Below are 26,988 nucleotides of genomic sequence, written 5' to 3' on the forward strand. Positions count from 1 at the left end.
AACAAATAAACTCCACAACTGATTACTGAAGAGAAACAGAAGAGGAAAATAATTTTTTTTTTTTTTTAATAAAAAAGACCCCAGAGAGGTGAATGGAAAAGACGTAAAGAAGATCCAACACACACATAATCAGAGCACCTCCCTGACTCACAAAAGTGGAGGGGACAAAGCCAGGGAATAGAAAGTAAAAACTTAAAAACCTTCTGTGGAGCCCCATAATGATAGAACATGCCGTGTGGAGGACAAATCTATGCTGAACGATGGCAAAAATGCTGTTCAGGCAAAAAAAAAAAAGAAAGAAAAGTCATTTTTACAGTAAAGAAAGCAAATTTACAGGGTACCTGGGGAGCTCCATCAGTTGGGCATCTGCCTTCAGCTCAAATCATGATCTCAGGGTCCTGGGATCAAGTCCCGCATTGGGCTCCCTGCTCCTTGAGGAGTCTGTTTCTCCCTCTCCCTCTGTTGTTCCCCTGCTCATGCTCTCTATCAAGTAAATAAGTAAAATCTTAAAAAAAAAAAAAAAAAAAAAAAGAAAAGAAAAGAAAATTACCATGTGTTTGATTGACAGCAATGCTTTATGCTGGAAGACAAGAAAATAGTATTTAAGGTTTTTGAAGGAAAAAAATGTGAACTGAAGACTTTACAACCAAACTGACTTTCAAGTACAAAGGACACATAAAAGCTATTATCGACATAAGAATTCAGGTAGTATTTTCCGTGCGACCTTCCGAGAACCCCAGGAGAGAAGATATCTGAACCAGAAGTCAGGCATGAGCCTTTAGCGTGGGTTTCCTGGCAGAGCTAAGGCTCACAAGGGTTTCTGGGAGAGATGCGCTAGGCTCTGAAATGACTGGAGGACGGAGGGACGGCAGGTCTGATGCAAACAGTAACTGCTGAGTCATGATATGGGGTAGTGTCACTGCTGGTGCCAGCCCGAGAGAGTGACACCCGCAGCGACAAGACCGTAAACGAGCAATTAGTGATGGCCTGGTGCTCTCCTGTCCTCCGCCCTAGAGAACCTGGGCTCCTGTGGACAAGGGAGGTGGGGACATAACGTACAAAAGGTCCAATGAACAACGTTACTGCCTGTGGTCAGAGTACACACCCTGGCTTTGTCCACCGCAAAGATCCAGAAACCACCACCGATCCAACAGCACTGAGTGTCCCTCATGGACAGATCGTGCTTCTGAACACCATTTCCCCTTAAAACAGACAGGGCCCCCTGCAGAATGGCTCCCCCAGGTCTGGGGCGGGAAGAGCACATGCCACGCTGGGGCATCGTCGCACACCAGAGAGCAAGGGACCTTTGGGAACGAGCTGAGATTGTGTCCAAAGTGTGCAGCGCCAGCTTACAGAGACCCCTGCTGCCCAAACATGACACAATCTCAACACAAACGGGGACCGTGAATAAGATTTTAAAATTCACCCAATATGTTTAAAATCTGAGTTCATAACCTCAGTGGGTCACCTTTGGAGGATGACAGAAAAGTGATTCATTATTTTGAAAACTGGTAAAGAGAAGAATCAAGCATTTTTACCTGGGGTGTCCTGCAAGCACTACAGACCCAGGTACCAATGACGAAAGCTCCCCCTTACGGGAGTCCAGCTCAGGAACACGGAAGCAGCCGCTCGGCCAGAACATCACAACGTCACCGTCTATAACGTGTTATGAATAAACACTTGTATGTCTGGGCATTGTTGGCTCCCGGCATCACACAGGAGAGACACCAGGGGCACCTGGGCGCCTCAGCCAGGTGAGTGTCCTACTCTCCATCTCAGCTCAGGTCTTCATCTCAGGGTTGTGAGTTCAAGCCCCACTCTGGGCTCTATGCCGGGCATGGGGCCTATTTTAAAAAAGAGACACCACACACAGGCGCCTCCTCAACACGACACCCTGTGAGGGAGTCTCACCAGAGGCCAAACCCAAATCTTATCAAACCTCTATATCCAAGGATGGATTTCAAGGAAACCAAAGACAGATCAAAGTACACTGGAGGACTGCCATCAGCAAAGTCTCGACGGGGAGAAACACAAGTCTGACTGCGAAAAACTTCACGGGGGCTAGCGGGGAGCTACAGATAATACTACAACAGCTTCTGAATAAACATGGGAACGCTAACTCCTATTTGGAGGGACGCGATGGGGTCATCAAACTATGAAGGAAGGAACTGTGCTAAGGGTGAGGTCACCAGTTACGTCAGGAGGGACACAGGACAGGGACGGGATACAGGGGAGGATTCTGGGGCCAGCAAAAGTTTATTTCTTCACCCAAGTGATGATCACAAAGACATCCACCTTATATAATAACCCCTCAAGCTATACATTTACTTCACACAGTCTCTGTGTCTGTGCTATACCTTAAAATTAAAAAGGCTTGGGGATCCCTGGGTGGCTCAGTGGTTGAGCGTCTGCCTTCGGCTCAGGTTGTGATCCTGGGACCTGCAATCGAGTTCCACATGGGGCCCCCGCAGGGAGTCTGCTTCTCCCTCTGTGTCTCTGCCTCTCTCTGTGTGTCTCTCATGAATAAATAAAAATAATTTAAAAATAAAAATAAACATTTTTTTAAAAATTAAAAAAATAAAGAGAAAACAATAAAAATTACAATGAAAAAATACTCTTATAATCTTGATTTAGAGCAAAATAGAATTATCAAGGGAAGATGGACAAATCAGACTACACTAATATTAAGCAGCTAAAAAAATCATGGAAATATGAATTAAAGCCACAATCACGTATGCCTTGTCAGATGGCTACATGCACGCGCACGTGCACACACACGCACATACTCCGGCCCGACAACACCGGTGAAGGCCTGCAACAGACAAGCACCACCACACTGGGGTGCGCTCGCTAGCACCTGGTAAGACTGAACTCCACATACAGTATCATCCCATGACCAATCGGGGTCACACAACCAAGATGCTGCTGATGTGCAAAGAAAGACAAACCCAGGAAGGTTCATGGAAGCGTTCACAACGGTCAAGGGCTGGCTGCCGACTACACACACTTGCTGCGATAGGTCCACGCAGCGGGATATCCTACAGCAATGAAGGTAGAGAAACTGCCATCATACCCAGCAATCCAGCTAGAAAGAACACACACTGCGGGATCCCGGGATATGAACAACAGTGGTACAAGCTGCCAAAATTATTAACTTTAGGGTTGGGGGGATGGGGGCACAGGGGCAATTTTCCATCTCTTGACCTGGTGACGATTCACTGAGATGAGCACTTCTCTGCATGTATGCGATGCTTCACAGTAAGAGATAAGGGGCGCCTGGGTGGGATTTCAGCTCCGCTCAAAACCTCAGGCTCGTGGGATCAAGCCCCGCATCTGCTTGTCCCTTTCCCTCTACCCCCCACCCTGCTCACGTGTGCACGCTCACTCTCTTTTTGAAATAAATAAGATCTTAAAAAAATAAATAAAAATAAAAGAGTTAAAAGCTGGAAATCATCTAGGCATCCCTCGGCAGAGCCACCTGAGCGGCCCCCAATGCACCTGTCCCACCTGAGTAGGAGGGAGTGCCCCCATGGCGGCCCGCATGGCAGAGGAGAGGTGGCCCAGATGCCCTGGGTGTAAGCGTGTATCCAGACATATATGTCCTGAAGGGTGTATGAAACTTAACTGCAATAATCATGAAAGACTTCCACTTTCGACTTTCTACATTTCTCTATTACTTTGCTAATTTTGTTCATATTATTTCATAATCATAAATAGCAATGATGTTGCTAATTTAGGAAAAATACTGTCATTTGATCTAGCAGTTAACTACTACAGAAAATATTTGCCTACTATTTCAGCACAAATTAAAGAAAAAAAAGAAGCAAGTTATCTTTGGTTTTCAAACCACAAAAGGATTATGTTACTATGGCAGTTTTGATAATTTTAACATATGTGTAAAGAATAATTTGGTTTTTGCCACCTACCCCAAAACTCTGAAGAGGATTTCCCTGGAAGGCATCTGGAACTAGTTACGGCCCTGGTTCTGACTCGACTCTCCAGCAAACAGAAATAGTGTAATCAAGGACACTGCGGAAAACACAGGAGCCTTCCGGAACCAACGTCGTTGCTGCCCTCGCAGCCTGGCTCCCCCAGGACAGGTGGCCGCCCCAGCTCTCTGCACCCCGAGGGCTCCCTGGATGCTGGGCACCACAGCGATGAAGAAATCCTATTGTGCTCAGACGGTAAGCGCAGAGATCCCAAATTAGGACGAGAGCCCGGGACACGGAAAGAAGGCACCCCAAACCAAAGTCCCTGGACTCCATCGTACTTTTAGTTTCAAACAGAAAAATATCAAAAAGTAAAAGGGAGCTAATCAGAGGATCCTTTCCATAGGCTAGAAATGGTAAAACGCATGGCAATGTTCTCACTTGGAAAATCGACTTATTTTTTATTGAAAGAATGAAAGAAACCATCTTTCGACGACTCCGACGCGGAGGCAGGAGTGGCGGCACAGGGGGCAGGCCAGCCCTCGCTGACTTCCAGAACATAGCGTCTATGTCACGATCACAAACGCTCTGGCTACCAAACACATCTGATTTAAAATACATTTTTCCATTTTTTACATCGAAATCAAAGCCTATTAAAGGAACACTACTCTAAAACATCAGGTCTCCCTGGGTCAGGCTGGCAAAGACCCAGAGCTGGGAACACCCTCCACCCCGAGGCTCTGAGTAGCAGGGCACTAACATCACATCCCCGCACCCAGGGGACCCCGAGTATGAAACAACACGTGCCCCCGGAGCCACTGTGGTGGGGCAGTCAAAGCTGGAAAACCACCCTCCAGGAAGGCCGGGAACACAGAAGCCAGAGGCAGGCACAGAGGAAACCGTACTTGCTACCTTTTATGACAGATGAGAGAGGAAACCAGAATTTCTGCAGGAAAAACAGAAATAAAAACAGTTGCCTATAAAAAGTGGAGGAAACAGGGATGTAAGATTTCTGCTATCTTTCATATGACTTTGACTTTTGAGCCATGTAACTATTTTGAACATAAAATTTAAAAATTCCAAATCTGAAACGAAAAAAAACTAACTGTATATAAAATAGGCAACATAACCACAGACAAAAGAATATTCATCAAGAGGCTTGTTGTCAAACACAGTACTTTATCCATAGTCAACTTAGGATGCACCAAGAACACAAGCACCCTGGGGGCGCCTTGCTGGCTCCATCGTGGGGCCTGGGGCTCGGAGCTTGCCCTGCAACTCTAGATCTCGAGGTCTGAGTTTGAGCCCCACACAGGTGTAGAGATACTTAAATAAAATCTTAAAAACAAACACCAAAGTGCCTTAAACTTTGCTAAGGAGCCCCATTAGTAGTAGTGACACAGTATTGTAATTTTACACCCTATCTTACGTATACTTGTTTTCTTTTTTTTTTTTTAATATTTTATTTATTTATTCAGGAGACACACATAGAGAGGCAGAGACACAGGCAGAGGGAGACGCGGGCTCCCTTTGGGGAACCCGATGTAGGACTTGATCCCTGGACCCTGGGATCACGCCCTGAGCTGAAGGCGAATGCTCAACCACTGAGCCACCTAGGTATCTCCTCTTACATATACTTGAACATAGAACAAATAATTATGCCAATGACAGTAAGAATTAAGATTTTCAGGATAAGGAAAAGATAAATTTTTTAAATCAAAGAAATTAAGTAAATCCATATAATTTCAAACTTGCATTAAAAATATCGGTATGGAGATCCCTGGGTGGCTCAGCGGTTTAGCGCCTGCCTTTGGCCCAGGGCGTGATCCTGGAGCCCCGGGATCGAGTCCCGCGTCGGGCTCCCTGCATGGAGCCTGCTTCTCCCTCCTCCTGTGTCTCTGCCTCTCTCCCTCTCTGTGTCTATCATAAATAAATGAATAAATAAATCTTTAAAAAAATATATATATATATATATCGGTATGAACTGACAATGCTTTAAAAAAAAGTTCCCTACTTTTGTCCATCAGCTGGGTCCTTACAGCAGCAATAATACGCAAACACAGTGAACACACCACCACCGAGCCCTTAGTTTCCAAATACTTTTCTGCACAGAAAGGGACCATAGCGCTCTGGAGCAATTGCTGCTGGCAGGTGGGAAAGGAGCCAGGGAAGTGCTCTCAGAATGATGGAGGGAGGACAGGAGCCCGCTCAGCGGGGCGCCCAGCTGCTCAGCTACAACCTGCTCAGCTACACCGTGTGAACATCAAAACACACACAGAAGACTTTAATAGACCCAAATGTAATGAATACATAAAAATCCATGACCCTGCACCGATATTCAAGAAAGAAAAAGGGAAAACAAAGCTTTTGCCACAGTGAAGCTAAATGCCCTGAGCGCTGCTCCCTGATGAGTGGGGATGAAGGGGGCGGGTCCAGCATTGGTCCTGCCTACTCAGGACATCCAATGTGGGCACACAGAGAAGAACACAGGGAAGCTGGCATCCGAAGCAGGACAGCCTCCGAGAGTGGTGTGGCAGGAAGCACACAGCATCACCTCTGTGAACATGTGTCGCCTGCTGCCCATCAAACCTCTTGCCATCAGATCCCAGCATAGGGGCGAGCAGTTGGGGGGTGGGGAGCGCGGAGCAGAGGAACAGGTCAGATGACACTGGCAAACCAGATCCAGAACACAGGGCACTCGCAGGCCTAGTCTCTTCAGAAAGTCAATGTCATGGAAACAACTGGGTGGGCGGACATTACTCCCGAAGAAAAGAGACTTAAAGAGACAAAATAATGACCTAAACCAGATTCTGGTTTGGAGAAATGGGCTACCAAAGACGACTGGGGCCAAGTAGGGAGATGGGAGCGGGGACTGGCCCGGGTGATGCCAAGACATCCCTGTCCCCATCCTAGACGTCGTCGGGCACCATGTGCTGGTCCTATAGAACAGTCCCCACCTGCCTCTTCTTTGGAGAAAAGGACATTTAGGGGTGAGTATCTGCGATTTCCTTTGAAAAAGTTCAGCAAGCAGCATCTGGGCAGAAGATGGCAGGGTGACTCCGACCAGCGCTCTCTGTAAGTTAGAAACTTCATAATTCATACGTTTAAAACCCTGAAGCACACTTGTGTCCAACTCAAGGTTCACACGCTCTCAATGAGTCAGTGAGCCACAGCGACACTGCCGCCTGGTTCCCGCTTGGAGACAACAGTCTTCCCAGCAGGGTCATAAATTAAGATCTGGCCTCCGTCTGAGAGTACCTTTCACACATCCTGAGTGTGCGTAGGCATAACTAACACAGCCTTGGGGTGTGGCCAGAGCATCAAGCACCTCGAAGCCAGAAGAAGTTCCACAAGGGCCACTGTGCTCACACAAAGGAAAACTAGAACCCAGGGCCGGCTGCGCCCTGAAGGGACACAGAACCAAGAGCCAGGGACCGCTGCGAAGGGTTAAACTTCAGAAACCCAGAACCAGAGCCGTTTCCATGAGATGTGGTCAGAAATCACGATAAGGCTACCTTGGAAACAAAGCACATTCCAAAGCAAGCAAACAGCCCATGCTAAGGTCAGCTGGTCTCCGTTCTGTCCCTGAAATGTTCTGGGTCACAGACCGGGGCTATTTGCTGGTTCTGCTCACTCGTTTTGTGGGTCCCCTCTACCCAACAGCAGCATCCTGCCTGCCTACCTTTTCCCATGGGGATGGGGCAGTCCCACGAGGAATAGGTCAGAAATTGCTGCTGTGGTTGGAAGCTACCAAGACTTTTAGAGTGTCCTTTTACTTACAGGATGTGGATCACAGCCTCTGTGACAGAGTAACCGGAGCTCTCCCGGAAGAGCTCAGCGCTCCCGCTGCTGCTCCCTCGCCTGGCAAGTGAGCAGACCATCAGGGGCAGATGAGCCAGTGGTGGCCTTGGATGGAAACACGGCCCCTCACATCCGTGAGGGCAGTGAAGCAGGACAGAGCAGGTGCAGGGGGCCAGGGGCACTCGGTCCAGATCAAGGAACGGTCACACGGAGAACCCCAAGGTGGGCCGGCAGGGGACAGCCCGCCCACCCCAGGCCCAGGCCGCTGTCAGCGGTGGGTGAGTGCCGGGAAGGGCTGCACCGCAGGTGCCCCTCAGGAGCACAGGCTGCTGCGGACCCGGAGGCACCCACAGGGCTCGGGCTCAAGCAGTGGGGCTAGCCTCTCTGCCGCTTCTTCCCTAGGGCCTCCATCTGTGGCCCAGGCCCCTCAGGCTGGACTCCCCGAGAAAGAGTCTTCCTGGAACACACTTCTCGAACAGACTCTGCCCACCACCTCTGCTCGCACCTGCCTGAATTTTCCTTGGAAGAACTGGCTGGCCCTTTATCTCTGGCTTAAGTCTATTCCCAGCATCAGGCTTAGGTTCCCTGTGGTCAAGGCCACCTTTTACAAACCACCGCTGCGCCCAGCAGGTAGGCTGGGCTGCCCTCAGCAGGTAGGCCTGTGCTGGGTACAGAGCAAGAGGCCAGGATCCTGAGTCCAGCACCTGTCTCCTCCAGGACCTCTTGCCTCAAAAACAGGCAGCATGAGAAGGAAAGGCGCTAGCTTTCTCGCAGCAATGCTTTCCAGAACATCAACCACCCGGAGCACATCACCAAGTAATTAATGAGGAAGTGATCTGAGCCATCTCCGAATGGAGAGACACCGGGGGAAGGGAAGTGGGGTGAGGGAGGAGAGCAGGAAAGGGGGGTGTAAAGAGGGCCAGCCCCTGGAAGGGGCATGGACGGCACATCCGTGAGTCCAAACACTGCAGACACTACAGTCATCAGGACCAGGGGCGCACTGTGACACTATGCAGCTAGATTTGCTAAGAACAGAGCGTAAATAACAGATTCCTACAGCTCACGCTCTCAGGCCCTGGGATTTAAATAGTGCCTGAAAAACCAAATCGTCGTTAGAAGAACGACAGCCGAAGACCCGCAGCTCTGTGCTTTGTGCAGAGCAGCTCAGGAGGAAGCAGAACGCTGGAGACCAGAGCCACTGGAGGCTCGGATGCCAGCATCACCCAGCTGCTCCCCCCTTGGAGGTAATCATCACCACCGCGTGGGCGGGGGGTGGGGGGGGGGGTGGGGGGGATCAGACCGGAGTTCACCAACTGAAGGAGCTGGGGCTGGGCGCAGACCACACGGCACTGACCACGATCGCGGCTCCTCCTGCTGCGACAGCTGCACCTCCCCGTTCTGCTCACTGTCCCGACCCTACTCTGTGCTGGACAGGACACCCGGTTCCTCCGCTCTCTGAATACCCTGCATCGGCTCCATGGCACAGACGTGGAATTCAAGCCACTGCCCTCACAATTCACTTTAAATCTTTCTCCCCTGTTACAACATTCTTTCCACAGCATGAGTTACTCACAAACCTCCTGATTTGCACGTTGTAATGTTAAAGAACAGAGCTTTCAGGTCCAAAATATCAGGAATAACCAGACCAGTGTGTGCGGGAGGGGGCGGCTGTCAGGTAATCACCTGTCAGGGAGAATAAGAGTCCAAGCTGTCCTCCAATACACGGGGATTAACCGTGTCCTTTGAAACGTTGAGAAGATTCACAGAAGACATCTTACCTTGTGCTATGTCTTCTGGAGAAAATGTAAAGGACGACAGGGAGATAGGACCTGCATAACGCTTTTAGGAGGCATGTGTCCTTGCACCAACGTCCCGCAGAAGACTTCAAGGCAGAGCCCAACTCCTGCTCGCACTTTCCTCTTAAAAGGCAGCTTTGCTTACTGACCAAAATCAATCCATAATTGAAATTTAGGGGACGCCCGGGGTGGCTCAGTGGTTGAGCATCTGCCTTCAGCTCAGGGGGTAGCCCCGGGGTCCCGGGATCGAGTCCTGTGTTGGCCTGCTTCTCCCTCTGCCTCTCTCTCTGGGTCTCTCATGAATAAACAAAATCTTTCTACAAAAACCCCGAAATGTGGCTTATTCGTAGTATTTACCTAGAAACTTCAACTAAATCCTTTCAAGTCTCCTAATTTTTTTAATCACCACCAAAACAACAAACATTCATATTCCTATATAAAAAGTCGCAAAGGGTGCCCCTGCTCTGGCAAACCAGCCTCACTGAAGTCTAAAGTGGATTTTTTAAAAGCTGTGCACTTGATGCAGATGGAGCTAACTTCAAAACAAACGACTTCCCTTTTTTTTTTATACAAAGAGGAGGATGAGAGCAGCGGTGTCCTGGCTGGAGAGCGGCTCGCAGGGCTGCAGGGAGGTGCGGGGGTCCCCGGGGCGCCGGGAGGAGGGCGGGGGCGGGGGCGGGGGCGGGGGGAGCAGCTGCGATCCCGACCAGGTGCGATTGCGCGGGGCGGGTGATTCGCATCGTGTTCACGAGATGCAGCGGCGGCGCCGAGACGGGCCAGCGAGCCTCCGCGGCATGTGCTTCCTGAGACATTTAACCGAGGCCGTCGGCGGGCTCTTCCTGGAAGCAGCGCGGAGCAGCGAACCCACCTGCAGCGCGGCCCGGCGGCGGCGGCCGGGGCTTGGGGAGGCCTCGGGGTCGCGCCCCCGCCCCCCGCCCCAACTTCCAGCACTCGGGGTGTTTTGTCCACACGCCGCCGCCGCCCGGAGAGCGCGCCCCGGGCCCGACCAGCCCGGCCCGCCCGGCCCGCCCGGCCCGCCGCGCGCCAGCTGTCAGCCGGGGGCCCGGGGCGGGGGCGGGGGCGGGCGGGGTCCGGGCCCCCGGAGGCCGCGCCCGCCCGCCCGCCCCGCCCCCCGGCGCCCGGGCCCGCGCCCCCGGCCGCCCCCGCCCCCGCCGCGACCCCGACCCCGACCCCGACCCCGCCGCGCGCCAGGACGGCCGGGCCCGGGGCGCCAGCCCGCGGCGAGCCGCAAGCCCCGGCCGCCCGCCCGCCCGCCCGCCGCACACTCACCGCGGCCGCGGGGCTCCGGGCGGCGCGGCTCCCGCCCTCCTGCGGACGACGGCCGGCGCGGGCGGGCGCTCCCATTCATTAGCCGCGGCTTTGTCTGCCCCCGCCGGCCCCTCCCGCCGCCGCCGCCGCCGCCGCCCGCCGCCCGCGACGCCGCCGGACGCTGCGCCCCTCCCAGGGCCCCGCGCGGCGCGGGGCGGGGCCGGGGGCGGGGCCGGGCGGCCCCAGGGACCCAGGCGCGGCGGACGGGGCGAGCCCGGGCCCAACGCGCACGCGCCGTCTCCCGCCCTCCGCCGGGCCGGGCCGACCGCGCAGGCGCGGCCACGCCCCCGGGCCGGGCCGGCCGCGCAGGCGCGGTCCCCAGCCCCGGGCTGGTGCGGACTGGCCTTAGAGGCGCAGATTCCGCACGCCCGCCTGGTCCCCGCGCCCGGCCTCGGCCTCCCTCCCGCGCAGGCGCAGACTCCGCGCTCCGGCCTGGGCTCGGGCCTCGGCGCAGGCGCAGTCCGGGCGCGCTGGCGGGTGGGCGGCTGGAGGGTCCGCCCGCTGTGGCCCGGGGTGCGGCGGTCCCGGCGGCGGGGCGGGGCGGGGAGCCCAGGGCCGCAGGACGCGCCCAGACCCGCTTACCCCGGCGCGGCGCGGCGCGAGCGTCCTCCGTGGCGCCCGGGGGCTCCGAGGGCTGCTGCGCCTTCGCGCCGGTGCATCTAAGCCCTTAAGTCTAAGGCGATAAGGTGCTTCCACGCGCGGCCTGCCCCCTGCACCCCAGGGATTAGAACGGGAGCCCCGTGGGGGCCGCGCCGCAGGCCTGGGGCTCTTGGCAGCCGCGGAATGGGGACGGGTGGGGATGGGTGCGGGCGCCCGGGGCTCGGGTCATGCAGCAGTGGGACGGTGTGCAGAGCAGCTGAGCGGCGCAGACCCGGCCTGGACCCGAGCCCTGCTGTCACCCAGGTGCGGAGGACAGCTGGCTGTAGGGCCCCGGGGCAGGTGCGCACTGCCACGTGTCCGCGCTCGGGCGAGGGGCCAGGCCGCGCTGGCGGGACCCCGTGACTGCGGACCGCGGGCCCTCTCCGATGCACTCGCTTGTTGCTTGTCCCGGCGGCCGCAGGCGGTGGCTCTTTACATATTTTGTTATCACGGATGGATCGCGCCTCCCAGAGTGCTGCCTGCCACGGGGTATCGGTGATTTTGGGTCCAGGCGGGGGCGCGGGGCAGCATGCACCAGGGCCACAGTCCAATCCAACCGGCCACCTGTGTGTGGGCTTTGGTTCGTCTGGGTTTTCTTATTGCCCCGATCTAAGCATATTTTCTCACTCTTTAGTGGCTGGGGAAAGTCAAAATAAGAATAGGGTTTCATGACCTGTGAAAATGCTATGAAATTCGAATGTCAGCGTCCTGATGGAGTTCACTGGGACCCGGCCCAGCCCGATCGCGCAGCGCTGCCTGCAGCTGCTTTCGCAACACGCAGGCCGAGTGGAGGAGTACTTGCAACATGTGACCACAGCAGCTAGGAGTATGTGCCACCAAACTGCTTGCAAAAAGGTGTGGACTCCGGCCCTAGATGAAGGAACAGCCCCTGCCGTGCTGCCTGCCCAGACACCTTTGGGGGCTCCCCTGCCACTCGAGGCCAGAGTGCTCGCAGCTGTGGTGACCAGGCCCACACCACCCTCCCTCCAGGGAGGACTTGGCTGCAGCTACACTCGACCCACCTCAGGCCCTTCGCCCTGGCTGTTCCTCCAACTGCAGTGCTCTTCCTCAATTGACTGCCTGCCCACCCCCACCCCCACCCGCTCAGATCTTTGCCCAAATGCCACTGTGCTGGGGCGGCCCCTGGACCCTCTCCTCTAAGGTAGCGCCCCTCCCCTCCCGGCTCCTGCAACTTCATTGCTCTCTGACGGGTGCCCAGCCTCCCCGACCTCAGCAGCCGCTCTGGGCGAGCAGCCGCTTCTCTGACACGTGCACTGATGAGGCCATGCCCGGCACGAACAGAGCAAGCACGTCCTGAGCCTTGGCTTGGCAGGATAGGTGGTTGTGTCCCCAGGGCTCCACGCCCAGGCGTGGACAGGAAAGATTCCCCTAGCACAAGGGCAGCAACCGTTCCCAGGTCCACCCTCCCTCCCGCACCGTCCACATCCTGAGGGCCAGCCAGGTGTGGCTGGCTCTGACCCCTCCTGGGCGGGATTTTGATGTTTGCACAGGGTGGCCGTATAGCTTAATGGCGGAGGAGCCCTGAAGTGCAGTGCTGGGAGCCGTGGAGCCAGCAGCAGCACACACGGACCGCCTCTCGAGTCAGGATGCGCGGTGGCCCGATTGAAGAGCTGTGTCCACATCTTTGAGGAGCACTCTACTCCCTCCTGGGAGACTGGCGGGATCATGAGGTGAAGGTGGCGGCAGGTGGACACCAAGCTGCCAGGATACACTGGGCACTGGCAGCAGTGAACCCAAAGGCTCCGTACTCCAGAATACCCCCAGCCCCCACCCTGTGATTCCCCCACCGGGTATCCCCCATCCCAGTGTCCCCATCACTACTGCCCTAGGACTGCTCTAGCCTCCTGGGGTGATCACTGCCCACAGTGGAGGCTCCAGCTGCCCCAGGACGCGCAGGAAGAGGGACCCTGTGCTGTCCCAGCCTTGCGGCATCTGTGCCCTTACAGGCCAGAGAGCCCCAGTCCCCTAATGGAGCCATGTGGAGGTGTCTGGGGGACTCAGGCCCCGTGACCTTCCCCTCTTGGGCTGGATGAGCTCTAAGAGCCTGCACTTCTCTGCTTCCAGAAAGCTTGCTGCGCAGCCCTGGAACCCCAGAGCTGCACCAGCAGGGTGCCGTCTTGGTGTAGAGGGGACGATGACGGTAGGATGCTGCCAGCCTGGCATGTGATGCAGCCAGAAACAGGCAGGGGCAGCCCGGCGCAGAGTAGGTGCACAGTCACCCCTGGTGCCAGCCGCCAGCCCCAGGCCTGCTGCTGAGACCTCGGGCTTCCCTTCCCAACCTGGGGGAAGCAGGAGTGTGGCGTGAAGCAGGTGGGGAGGACTTGCATCCACCGGAGCACCCAGACCTGCGCCTCTGCTCGGAGGGGGACGGATCCTGTCCATCGGAGGCCCCGGCGGTGGAGATACCTGCTGGTGAGAAGGCCAGGACAAGGAAGAGGCTGGGGACCCCCTGGGTGTGTCGCTGGGGTTTGGCCCTCCCTGGGGTATAGACGGGGGAGGGGGGGTGCGGGTGAAGGAGAGCTGGGGATGACTGCCAAGACCACTCAGGGTGTGGGGAGAGCTGTGGCATCGGCGGCAGACACCGTGGGGCCCCAGGACAGGTGCAGGAATTGGTGAGGGATGGAGGCAGACGGTAGCCACAGGTGGGACGCTGCAAGCAGCGAGGACCTCCGTGGACACAGAACGGAGGGGACACAGCGGGGACAAGTTCTAGCGGAGCCTGCCAGGAGGAGCCTCAGCACATCAGGGGCATGGGGTGGGGGGGGGGCTGTGACTGGGATGCGCCCGGAAAACATCAGGCGCCAAGGCCCTGGGGCAGGAACCAGCATGGGGGCGGGGCAGGGGGATGCCCTGCAGGCTGGGAGGGGACCCTCAGGAAGGGGCGTGAGGGTCTGCTCGGGAGGAAGACAGATGGAGGCAGAGGATCCCGGGGGAGCAGCCCTGTCTGCTGCTGGGTGGAGCCGACGGAGCCCAGGACACCTCCTTGGTGAGAAGGGGGTGCCTGGGGTTCAGGTGGGTGCGCGCTAGCCCTGGCCTTCCTGTCCCGGTGACCCTGCCTGCGGCAGCAGCAACAGATTCCACTTTATTTTCCAGGCGGAAACGGCTTTGGAGTTCCTGGTCATAACCAGGATTGCCGGATCTAGCAAGTAAAAGTAACAATATGGCCCAAATGTGGCACCGGACAGCTTCATACTAAAAAATTACCTACCTGGGTTTAAAATTTAACTGGGCACGCCGTATTTGATCCAGCAAGCCGGTCCTAACAGGAATACTATTCCCACCCCCCCCACCCCCGCCCAACCACCCGGCCAACAGCAAAATAAAGAACCAGGGAGAACCGTCAGCCACCCCCCCACCCCCCAGGGGGGACGACTTGGAAAACAAGCTCATTGTGTGTCTCAGCCCCGGTTTCACACCCAGGCTGGCGGCTCAGAACACAGACAGGGCCTCACTGTAGGTATTGCCCTTCGATGCGCCGTGTGCACCCCACGGACGGCCTCACGCGGGCGACCCCGGGGCCCCGCAGCACTGGTGCAGCTCTCAGGCTGCAGGGCGCCGCGCACCCAGGGGCACAGGGCACGGACGGTCCCCGCGGTGGCTACCTCGCTCCTGGGGCAGCCGCCTGCCCTGAGGCCCTGCCGGGCCCCTCACGTTATTTCTTCAGGAAACGCAGTGAGATTTTTTTTTCTTTTTGAGATTCATTTTATTTTACTTTATTTTTAAAAGTTGTTTATTAATGATCCTGCAGACCCAGGCAGAGGGAGAAGCAGGCTCCATGCAGGGAGCCCGACGTGGGACTCGATCCTGGGACCCCAGGATCACGCCTAAGACGCTGAGCCACCCGGACTGCCCTGAGATTTTTTTTTTTTTCTTGAGATTTTTTTTAATTGAAAACGTTGCAGAGCTCATGACAGACGCCTGGGACTGCAAGGATCCCCTCACGTGTTTGCTGCTTTTACCCAACAGCAACTGATGGGCTTTTAATTCCTTTTTAAAAAAATAACAGTGGGGAGGCTGCCGGCGTGGCCAGGCTGTTGAGCCACCGACTCTTGCTTTCAGCTCAGGTCATGACCTCTGGGTTGTGGGATCGAATCCTGCGTCAGCCTCAGTGCCAGCACGGAGTCTGCTTGACACTCTCTCCCTCCCGTCCCCACCTGTCAAAAAAATAAAATATCTAAAAATAAGTGAACAAAGGGAGAGTCGGAGGGTCGCAGCCAGGGCGCGGATGCCCACGCAGTTGGCGGCTGCTGCTCCGACTTCGCGCGGGCAGGGCGGCCCTCCTTCCGCAGGTTCTTGGCCGCGGGAGCCTCCCGGTGCTGGCAGGGCCGCTCCTGCCCCGTCCCATCCCCGGGTCGCCCCGCGCTCTGTTCCCACTGACTCCTCCGCTCGCGGCCCACGCGGGCCCACGTCCTCCCCACCCCGTGGCCCCGGGCACGTGGCCGCTGCGCCCTGGTCCTCAGAGCAGCCGCCAAGCTGTGTGGGCAGGTGGCCCCGCCTGCACCACGCCCCGCCCCACGGTGAGCCCCCGCCGCGCCGACCCTGCGCATCCTCCCCACGCGCTCGAGCTCGGTTGAAGGGCTCCTCCCACCCGCCCGCGGGGTTTGCGTGGACCTGGACGGCCTGTTTGGGCTCCTGACCCCGGGGCTGCGCGTTCTGTGTCCTTGCCGCGCTTGGCCAGTTCCTGTGGCCGCGGATGTGCCCTCCCCGCCCCCTGCTCCCCCCAGGCTCCTCGCAGGGCTTCCCGGCATGGCCCTCCCGCTCCTTCCCTCTCCACCCCCCCCCCCGCCCCCCCCCGTCCTCCCCTCTCCCCCTCCTCCTTTCCTCTCCCCCTCCTCTCCTTTCCTCTCCTCCTCCTCTCCCCCTCCCCTCTCCCTCCTCACCTTCCCTTCCCCCTCCTTTCCCTCCCCCTTCCCCCTCCTCTCCTCCTCTCTTCCCCTCCACCTTCTCTCTCCTCTTCTCCCTCCTTTCCCTCCCCTCCCCCTTCCCCTCTTCTTCCACATTCCCCTTCCCCTCTTACCTGTCCCTGTCAACTCCCTCTTCTCCCCCTCTCCCTCCCTTCCTCTCCTTCCCCTCCTCCTCTCCCCCTCCTCCCCCCCCCCCCAGTCCCTTCCTCCTACTTCCCCTCTTTCTTGCCCTTTGAGCATTCAGTTGCTCCAGTACGGTCTTGAAAAGTCTATCTTCCTCTGTTGAAATGCTTTTCATTTGTCAAAAATCAGTACAACTGGGCAGCCTGGGTGGCTCAAAGGTTTGGCGCCACCTTCCACCCAGGACGTGACCCTGGGTCATGGGCTCGAGTTCTGCATCGGGCTCCCTGCATGGGGCCTGCTTCTCCCTCTGCCTGTGTCTCTGCCTCTCTCTGTGTCTCTCATGAATAAATAAATAAAATCTTTTTAAAAAAATCAGTGGGGGGATCCCTGGGTGGCGCAGCGGTTTGGCGCCTGCCTTTGGCCCAGGGCGCGATCCTGGAGACCCGGGATCGAATCCCACATCGGGCTCCCGGTGCATGGAGCCTGCTTCTCCCTCTGCCTGTCTCTGCGCCTCTCTCTCTCTCTCTCTGTGACTATCATAAATAAATAAAATATATAAAAAAAAAAAAACCAAAAACACATAAAAAAAAAAATAAAAAATAAAAAAAATAAAAAAATCAGTGGGGCCTGTGTGTGTGGGTCTATTTCCAAGGTCTCTATTTCCCTATGATCTGTCTCTCCCTCTGCCAATACCACACAGACCTGATTCCCATAGCTATACCGTGTTGAAATCCGGCAGGCCAGTTCCTACCACTTCACTCTCCTTTTCAAAGTTATTATAGCTAGAATTGTTCCTTCACCATTCTTTTTTTTTTTTTAAAGATTTATTTATTTATTTATTTAGAGCGAAAGAGAGGCAGAGACACAGGCAGAGAGAGAAGCAGGCTGCACGCAGGGAGCCTGACATGGGACTCGATCCCGGGTCTCCAGGATCACACCCCGGGCCGCAGGCGGCGCTAAGCCGCTGCGCCACCGGGGCTGCCCTCCTTCACCATTCTATATACAGTCTAGAACAATCTTGTCCATATCTAAGAAAAATCTCGTTGGAATTTTGACAGGAATTGTGGTGAACTTGTGTATCAATTCAGAGAGAACTGGCATTTTTACTGTTTTGTTTTCTAACCATGCAAATGGTATGTCTCTACGTTTATTTAGATCTTTGAATTCTTTCATCAGCATTTTGTCACTTTCAGCATACGAGTTCTACACATGCTTTTTAGAGATTACACTTAGTATTTTGTCTGATTTAGAGCCATTGTAAATGGTTGCATTTCTAACTTCAGTTTCCTTGTGTTGATTGCTAATAGTTGCGGTAGAAGCAAGAAGAGCTGATATGAAGTCAAAGGCAGTCTGCCGGAGAATTCCCTCTTGCTTGGGGGAGGCCAGCCTATGTGCTTTTCAGGCCTCCAACTGATTGGACAAGGCCCACCCACATAATAGAGGGCAATCTGCTTTACCCAAAGTCCACTGATTTTTTTTTTTTTATTGCATGACTTCTTTACTTGTTACAAGTTCAGTATCTAGATTTTTTTTTTACTGACTTTGTAAGTGTTCTCAACATCTCCATTCCTATGTGCATATTCAATTCCTCACACTAAATTATAGGGTCCCTTACTTTTCTCTCTCACTACGATTTTTTAAATTAAATTCAGTCAATTAACCTAAAATGCATTACTAGTTTCAGAGGTAAAGCTTAGTGATTCATCAGTCTTCTGTAACACCCACGTGTCCTCCTTAATGCCCATCTCCCTGTTTCCCCGTCCCCCCCCACCACGTCCCCTCCAACAACACTCAGTTTGTTTCCTATGATTAAGAAAGAGTCTCTTATGGTTTGTCTCCCTCACTGATTTTGTCTCCTTTTTTTAAAGATTATATTTCTTCATTAGAGAGAGTGAGAGCAAGAGAGAGAGGGAGAGAGAGAGCAGGAACAGGGGCAGAGAAAGGGGAGAAGTAGACTCCCCGCTGAGTAGGGAGCCCAATGTGGGGCTCGACCCCAGGACTCTGGGATCATGATCTGAGCCAAGGGCAGATGCTTAACCAACTGAGCCGCCCAGGTGCCCCTCTGGTTTCATCTTGTTTTATTATTCCCTCCCTTCTCCTATGATCCTCTGTTTTGTTTCTTAAATTCCACATGAGTGAGATCATATGGCAGGTATCTTTCTCGGACTAGCTTGTTTCACTCAGAATAACACCCTCTAGTTCCATCCATGTTGTTGCAAATGGCAAGATTTCTTGTTTTGATGGCTGAGTAATAGTCCGTTGTACATACAGACCACATCTTCTTTGTCCATTTACCTGTTGATGGACATCTGGGCTCTTTCCATAGTTTGACTCTTGTGGACATTGCTGCTATAAACACTGGGGTGTAGGTGTCCCTCTGGATCACAACATCTGTATCCTTAGGGTAAACACCCAGCTGTGCAATTGCTGGGTCGCAGGGTAAATCTATTTCAATCTTTTGAAGACCCTCCACACTGTTCTCCAAAGTGGCCGCACCGGCTTGCATTCCCACCAGCAGTGTATGGGGCTCTCCTTTCTCCACATCCTCACCAACATCTGTCATTTCCTGACAAAGTCCACTGATTTAAATGTAACCGTCATCCAAAAATACCCTCCCAGAAAAAACCAGAATAGTGTTTGACTAAGTCTCTGAGCACCGTGGCCCAGCCACATTGACACATAAAATTAACCATCACAGGCCTCTTAATACCCTTCTGATGTCTGTGGCTCTGGAGTGATGCCTCCTGGTTCATTCTTGATTTTAGTAATTGCTGTTTCTCTTTTTACTTCTTTGTCAGTCAGTCTTGTCTGAGGTTTGTCAACTTTATTGACCTTTTCAAAGAACCAGCTTTTTCTTTCTTTGATTTTCTGTTTCCAGTTTCATTGATTTCTACTCATGTAATTTTCTTCCTTCTTCTTGCTTTGGGCTTATTTCACTTTCTTTTTTCTGTAGCTACTTAAAGGGGGAGCTTAGATTATTGATTTGAGGGGCACCTGGGTGGCTCAGTCGGTGAAGTGATTGCCTTTGGCTCAGGTCATGATCCCAAGGTCCTGGGATGGAGCAGGGAGCCTGCTTCTCCCTCTGCCCTTCCCCCTGCTTGTGCTCTCTCTTTCTCTCTCTCTCTGTCAAATAAATAAATAAAATCTTTAAAAACTAGATTATTGATTTGAAAATTTTGCTCTTTTCTCAGCTATGGATTTAGTGTTATAGATATCCCTCTTAGCATTGCTTTAGTTAGGTCCCAGAAAGTTTGATATATTGTATTTTCACCTTTCTCAGTTCAATATTTTTGTTAAAGATTTTATTTATTTATTTGAGAGAGACAGAGAGACAGAGAGATGGCAGAGGGAGGGGGAGAGAAAGAATCCCAAGCAGATTCCCTGCTGAGCATGAAGCCTGATGCAGGGCTCGATCCCATGACCCCAAGATCACACCTTGAGCCAAAATCAAGAGTCGGACGCTCAATCGACTGAGCCACCAGGTGCCTCTCAGTTCAATATTTTTGAATGCCCTTAAACCTTCCTCTTTGACCCGTTGATTATTTAGAAGTTTGTTGTTTAGGGGTGGGGGGCATTTGTTATTTAGTCACTGGGGGGTTCTGTGGTTGCGTGTCTGCCTTCAACTCAGGGCATGATCCTGGTCCTGGGATCAAGTCCCACATCGGGCTCCCCGCAGGGAGCCTGCTTCTCCCTCTGCCTGTGTCTCTGCCTCTCTCTCTCTCTCTCTGTGTCTCTCATGAATAAATAAATACAATCTTAAAAAAAAAGTTTGTTGTTTAGTTTCCAAGTATTTGGAAATTTTCCTGGTCTTTCTGCGGTTGATTTCGAGTTTGATTCTGTTATAATTAGAAAACATAGTCTGTATGATTTATATTCTTTTAAATTTGTTGAGGTTTGTATTGTGACCCAGGAAATGGTCTATCTTGGTTAATATTTCATGAGGGCTTGAAAAGGAGGTGTATTCTATTGTTCTTTGGCAGAGAGTGCTATAAATATTGTTTAGATTCCATTGGTGAGGAGGCCTAGAGTTCTTCTATATCTTCATTGACCTTCTGTCTCTTAGTTCTACCAGTTGCTGGGAGTGGGGTATGGATGTCCCTCATTATAATTTTATTTTTTGTTATTTTATTAAGATTTTCTCTTTTTTTTTTAAGATTTTGTTTATTCATGAGAGACACACAGAAAGAGGCAGAGACACAGGCAGAGGCAGAAGCAGGCTCCCTGCGGGGAGCCTGATGCAGGACTCATTCCCAGGATCCCAGGATCATGCTCTGAGCCAAAGGCAGACACTCAACCACTGAGTCACCCAGGCATCCCACGATTTTCTTTATTTATTTGAGAAAGAGAGCATGAGCAGAGGGGAGAGGCAGGAGAGGGAGAAGCAGACTCCTCGCTGAGCAGGGAGCCCGACGTGGGGCTGGATCCTGAGACTCTGGGACTGTGGCCACACCCACGTTTGTACTAAACTTGCATCATATATATCTTTTTTCATTCTTTTATTTTTAACCTACCTACATCATTATGTTTAAAGTGAGTTTCCTGTAGACAGCACATAATTGGGTTGTATATTTTTTAAGTGTGTTCCACGACCAACATGGGGCTTGGACTCATGACCCTGAGATTGAAAGTTGCATGCTCTACTGACTGAGCCAGCCAGGCATCCTAGCTGGGCTGTATTTTTTTTTTTAAATCCACTCTAACAATCTGTGTGTTTTAATCAGTGTATTTAGACCATTTACATTATTTTTTGTTGATATATAAAGGTTTAAGTCTGCCATTTTATTATTTGTTTTCTGTTTGTTCCCTCTTTTATTCATCTCTTCTTCTTTTCTTATCTTCCTGTAGGATAACTAAACATTGTTTAGAATTCTGTTTCATTTTTTTATGTGTTTTGAGTCAATGTTTTGTATAGCTTTTCCAGGGGCGCTCTTAGTATGATAGTACACACAAATTGTCACAGGCCACTGACTCCATTTTAGCACTTGGAATGAAGCATGGAAACCCTACTTCCACTTAGCTCCCTTTACTATCCCCACTTACAAAAATATAATTATTTAAATTATTTCCTCTATATATTTAGTGCCATATCAGATAGTCACAAGTTTTGCTTCAGCCATGCAATACAAGAAAGCATGATAAGGATGATCCACTACACTCACCTCTATTTTGCCCACTCCTTTGTTTTCTTTCCTTCCTGAAGTTCTTTTCTTTTTTTAATATTTTATTTATTCATGAGAGACACACAGAGAGAGAGAGAGAGAGGCAGAGACACAAGCAGAGGGAGAAGCAGGCTCCATGCAGGGAGCCTGATGCAGGACTCGATCCCAGGACTCCAGGATCACACCCTGAGCCAAAGGTGGACGCTCAACCATGGAGCCACCCAGGTGCCCCCCCCCCCTTCCTGAAGTTCTAAGCCTTCTGTTATCATTTCTTTCCTCTTTGGAGTCTTTCCTTTAGATGTTCTTTAAGGGTAGTTCTGCAAGGATCAAATTCTTTTGGTTTCCTTTGTCTGACAATGTTTTTATTTCCCTTTCATTCCCAAAGCATGTTTTCACCTGATGTAGAATCATGATGGACAAATATTTCCTCCCAGCACTCCAGAAAAGTGCCTCCCTCCGGCGTCTGTGATTTACGACAAAAAAACCCACTATTACTCCCATTGTTCTACTCTTATAGGCAAAGTGCTGTTTCTCTCTGCTTTCAGGATCTTTTTCATTGTCATTAGTTTTCAGAAATTTAATTATTGTGTGTGGCACCGATTTCTTTATCTTATTTGGGATTTGCCCAGCTTCTGGAATGTGTAAGTCCTTTGCCAAATTTGGAAAGTTTCTGCCATTACCTCTTCAAATATTTTTTCGGCTTCATACCCTTTCTTCTCTTTCTGGGGTTCGATTATACAAATGTTAGATCTATTTATTTATTTTTCAATTTATTTTCTCTCTATTGGGTAATTTCTATTGTTCTATCTTCTGGTTCATGGATACTTTCTTCTGTCATATTCATTATGCTGTTGAGCCTCGGTACAGCGAGTTTTATTTGATGTATTTTTCAGTTCTGTAATTTCCATTTGTTTGTTTCTAAGACTTTCTATTTTTTCATTAGTTTTAAGGTAATTTATAATTAGTTGTTGAAGCGTTTTTACAGACCCCATCAGGTAATTCCAACATCTGATTCACCACAATGTGAAATCTGGATTTTTTTTTTATTTCAAGTATGAATTTCCCAGTTCTTGGTATGACAAATGATTTTTATTTTTTATTTTGTTTAAAGATTTTATTTATATATTCATGAGAGACACAGAGAGAGAGGCAGAGACATAGGCAGAGGGAGAAGCAGGCTCCATGCAGGGAGCTTGATGTGGGACTCGATCCTGGGACTCCAGGATCATGCTCTGGGCCAAAGGCAGGCACCAAACCGCTGAGCCACCCAGGCGCCTCGACAAGTGATTTTTAAAAATTGTAAACAACTTGGATATTATCTTAGGAGACTCTGAATCCTATTTAAACTTTCTGTTTTAACAGGCAGTCATCCTGTTTAGGTGCAGCACATCCTAACCTATTTTCATGGGTTGTGGTTCCAATGATAATTTAGTTTTTAAAGCCCCTTCCTTTCTTACTCTGGTCTGTTTAGTTCATCTGGGGCCACAGAGGCTCCCATTTAATTCTGTTGGTGCTCTCTGTGGAGACAGAGGTGATTCCCTAGGCTTCCCAGAGCTAGTAGGTAGCTGTGTGAAAGGATGGATCTGTGGGATGGAGAGTACCTCCTCAATCTCTGCCTCTTCCCCCATGGGAGGATAGTTGGGCTCCCCTCACTGCTGGGGGAAGGCAGGGAGACAGTGGGCCTGGGCTACCTTCTGCCACTGGTGGGTCTGGAGATACTGGACCTGGACAGCCTTCTGCTGGGTAGGGGATGGGAGACTCCAGGCTTCTGTGTAACTCCTCCTCAATCCTAGGTCTCCAGCCAGACTCTCTTCCTTTTCCTATAATTGTGTGCTGTATTATTTCCTGGTTTTAAAATATTTACTTGGATGAGCACGGAGAGAGGAGTCCACATCATCTACTCTTAAACCAGAAGTCTCTGGTGTTATTTTTTATTTTTACTTATTTATTTCTTCAATATATTTTTACAACAATTATGTCTTAAGACATAATTCACATACCATGCTATTCACTCATTTAAAATATACAATTTAGTGGTTTTTAGTATAGGCACAAGGTTGTGAAACCCTCACCACACTTGATTTTAGAATATCACCACCCCCAAAGAAACTCCATACTCATTAGTAGTCGGTCTCCATTTCTCCCTCCCCTGAGGCCCTGGCAACCACTAGTATGATTTCTGTGTCTATAGCTTTGCCTATTACAGACATATCATATAAATGGGATCATTCGGTATGTGGCCTGTTGGCATCTTTTCTTTGCATAGCGTTTTCAAGATTCCTCCACATAGTACATTTCAGCACTTTACCTCTTTTTGTTCCATTTGTAGGTGTATCACATCTTGATATTCATAAGTTGATGGACATTGGCTTATTTTCACTTACTATCACAAATAATACTGCTACAAACCTTTGTGGATGAGTTTCTGTGTGGACACGTGTTTTAATTTCCTTTGGGTATGTAACCAGGAGTGGAATTTCTGGGTCATGTGGTAACTCTATGTTCATCATTTTGGGAAACTGTCCAGCTGTCTTCCAAAACAGCTGTACCTTTTTACATTCCCTTCAGTAACATATGAGGATTCCAGCTTCTCCACATCCTCACCAACACTTGTTATTATCTGACTTTTTGATTCCAGCCACCCTCGTGGGTGTGAAGTGGCAGCTTTTGTGATTTTGATTTGCATGCTCCCAAATGATGAACGATGTTGAACACCTTCTCATTTGCTTATTGGTCATCTGTATGTCTTTTTTGGAGAAATGTCTGCTTGAGTCCTTAACCCTTTTTTAAGCTAGTTGTTTGTTTTTTGGTTGTGAGTTCGAGGACGTTGACTTTTATTCTGAGAGAGATGGGGAGCCACTGCAAGGTGGCAGTATCACTTGGGCTGCTGTGTAGAGAAAGAGTATACGGGTTCACAGGTGAAACAGAGAGACTAGTCAGGATACTGAAATAATCCAGGTGTGACTGGGCCCGGTAGCAGAGCAGATGGTGACCTGAGGCTGGTTCTGCACACCTTTTGAAGGGAGAACTAATAAGATTTCCTGATGGATCAGATGGGCACAGGAAGGCAATGCCTCTCACCCAGGAAACATGAAGTTACTATTTACTAAGAAGGTGGATTAGTGTCCTATGGCTGCCATAACCAAGTAGCCACAAACTGGATGACTTAAAATAACAGAAATGTATTGTCTCATAGTTTAGAGGCCAGCACTCCCTCTGAAACCTGTAGGGCAGGATCCTCCTCCGTCTCTGCCAGCTGCTGGTGGCTGTCAGTCTCGGCTTTCCCTGGGCCAACGGCTACATCCCTCCAGTCTCTGCCTCTGTCCACACGGCCTTCTCGCGGCCTGTGTGTCCATGTCCAAATTTCCCTCTTCCTATGTGGACACCAGTTGTTGGACGAGGACCTACCCCGATGACCTCCTCTTACCTTCACCATCTGTAAAGAGCCTGTTTCTGGATGAGATCCACTTCACAGCTACTGGGGGTCAGGATGTCAGCATATCGTTTGGGGAACACAATCCAACACATAACAGACGGGGAAGACAACAGAGGACAAGCCTGGGAATGAAGACTGGGGGCTGAGTATCAGGCACGTTAATTTTAAGATGCCTATTAGATATTGTAGAGGGATGTTGAGAGGCAGCTAGATGTAGGGACCATCAAGGCATAATTTTCAAAAAATTAAAAATACGACTCTACAACTCTAAAGTGAGGATGTGTCCAAGATTTATTTAAATCATTAATGGGGAAACGAGCATGATGGTAAGCTTGGTAAAAGACTGAAGACAGGAGGAAGTACCGGTAGTGGCTAAAGACAAGCTTGCTTGAGTAAGCTCGCTAATTTAGATCAAAGACTGGCTAATGTTCTGTAGGGCCATGAAACGGCAACCTCTTCTAATTGTAATCTTTTTTACCGGACAGAAATAATTCCTACTCCTTACTCCTGGACAAAATTTATTTGTGCTGCTATCAGGTGGGGATCATTTTATCTAGCTGTCTGTTTTCTCCAAGTTAAACTCTACCCTTAATGGGTTGTAAAAAAAAACCATAATCAATAAATAGTGAGTGAAACAGGTACACACTCTTGAGGATAAAAAAAAAAAATCCCCTTGGCAGGTTTAGCAGACAATTGCTAGACGACATTCAGCCTCCTGCCACCACCATCCTTTTACCCATTCTTAAGTCTTGAAAGATTTTTATTAGCCCCTCCTTATGATGATAAATTATCTACAAAGCTTATTCTTGACCACAGAAAGCTGGCCTTCTTGTGTTTGGACCTGATTCATCTATGCAGGTGCTGTAAGAAGTGGTAATTAACCCGTATGAGCCTTCTCGTTGGGCTGGCACACCTAAGTCATATGGTGCTACCCATAGATGAAGGCCAGAAAATCAACTCCTGTTTGGAGATGTCATCATAAGGAATGTGGGGTTGAGCCTCTATTATGCCTGAGATTTTCTCTCATTTGCTCTTCTGTTCCTAGGTTGGGAAACCGAACGAACTGATCTTCCCGATTTGCTTGTAGTGCCTGTGGATGTGGGTAAGTTCCTATCTTCCCAAGGACCATGGTGCCTGGCACAGTTCTTGGTTTCCTTACTACTCGTAGGACCAAGACCTGGTACACCACAGGACAGGTACTTGAGTAGGGTAGGTCTGAGGGCTCTGTGGGCATTGATTCAACACAGATGCTACAGCCCTCATTCCTAAGGTGGGTGGGTCACACTGAATGTAGTCTCAAATGTGACACCCACATAAGGTCTTGGTTGCACAATTTCTCTAATTACATCCTGGTAAATAAAAAGAGAGAGAACTGATTCCTATCAATATTGATAATATTAATAATATTATGCAAATAGTTAAATTTCTATTAAAAGAGTCAGTTGAAAACGATTCTTTCCTGAATTCGGAAGTGAGCATACCATTTAAAGAATGTTGTGCTTGTTTATGGAAGCACAATCTACTATATCAAAGACGAGAGGTAGATCAAATGCAAGGAAAAAGGGTTTTGTCTGACTTCTGCCAGGAAATAGAATATTAAAAAAGGATGCCGATGCCGTCTTTGCCTTTGTCAGGTCAAGCTCTCAGCCGTCTATCTTCTGGAAGTACATCCTAGTGCAGGCGGGGCAGGGGGTGGTGGTTGAGGTCTTGGGTCAACTGTCTGGCTGGCACAGCTTCAACAGAGACCGAGCGAACTACTAGCCAAACGCATCGAGTCTTTTCATCGTTGAAAAAGAGTTCTACATAAAGGGAGGATAGAATGAAATCTGTTGGATTGTAACTGGAGCTGTC

General features: G+C 51.1%; 1 protein-coding gene and 1 long non-coding RNA gene across 10 annotated transcripts in view; one reads left to right on the forward strand and one right to left on the reverse strand.

Annotated features, from left to right (window-relative positions):
• ZBED4 (zinc finger BED-type containing 4) overlaps window positions 1-10,963 on the reverse strand; it is a 29,990-nt gene extending 19,027 nt beyond the window's left edge. Inside the window, exons 1-2 of one of the 4 annotated variants that reach the window (XM_077914051.1) lie at window positions 10,817-10,948; window positions 342-505 (exon numbers count right to left, since the gene is read on the reverse strand). The gene's annotated coding sequence lies outside the window, so the exon portion shown is untranslated. Of the gene's footprint in view, window positions 1-341; window positions 506-7,611; window positions 7,631-10,816 lie in introns of those variants that run through there. The other 3 variants (XM_077914050.1, XM_077914052.1, XM_077914054.1) reach the window with 3 other exon arrangements.
• Window positions 10,964-11,235: 272 nt separating this feature from the next.
• Window positions 11,236-15,257, forward strand: LOC144323508 (uncharacterized). 6 transcript variants are annotated; one of them, XR_013388916.1, is made up of 4 exons: window positions 11,236-11,332; window positions 12,129-12,349; window positions 13,006-13,185; window positions 13,580-15,257. It is a non-coding gene; the product is annotated as an uncharacterized LOC144323508 (long non-coding RNA). The 6 variants fall into 6 exon arrangements; XR_013388914.1 differs by lacking the exon at window positions 11,236-11,332 and adding an exon at window positions 11,398-11,541; XR_013388913.1 differs by lacking the exon at window positions 11,236-11,332 and adding an exon at window positions 11,406-11,758.
• The last annotated feature ends 11,731 nt before the right edge of the window (window positions 15,258-26,988 follow it).

Source organism: Canis aureus, chromosome 11 (genome assembly GCF_053574225.1).
Source record: "Canis aureus isolate CA01 chromosome 11, VMU_Caureus_v.1.0, whole genome shotgun sequence".
NCBI lineage: Eukaryota > Metazoa > Chordata > Mammalia > Carnivora > Canidae > Canis > Canis aureus.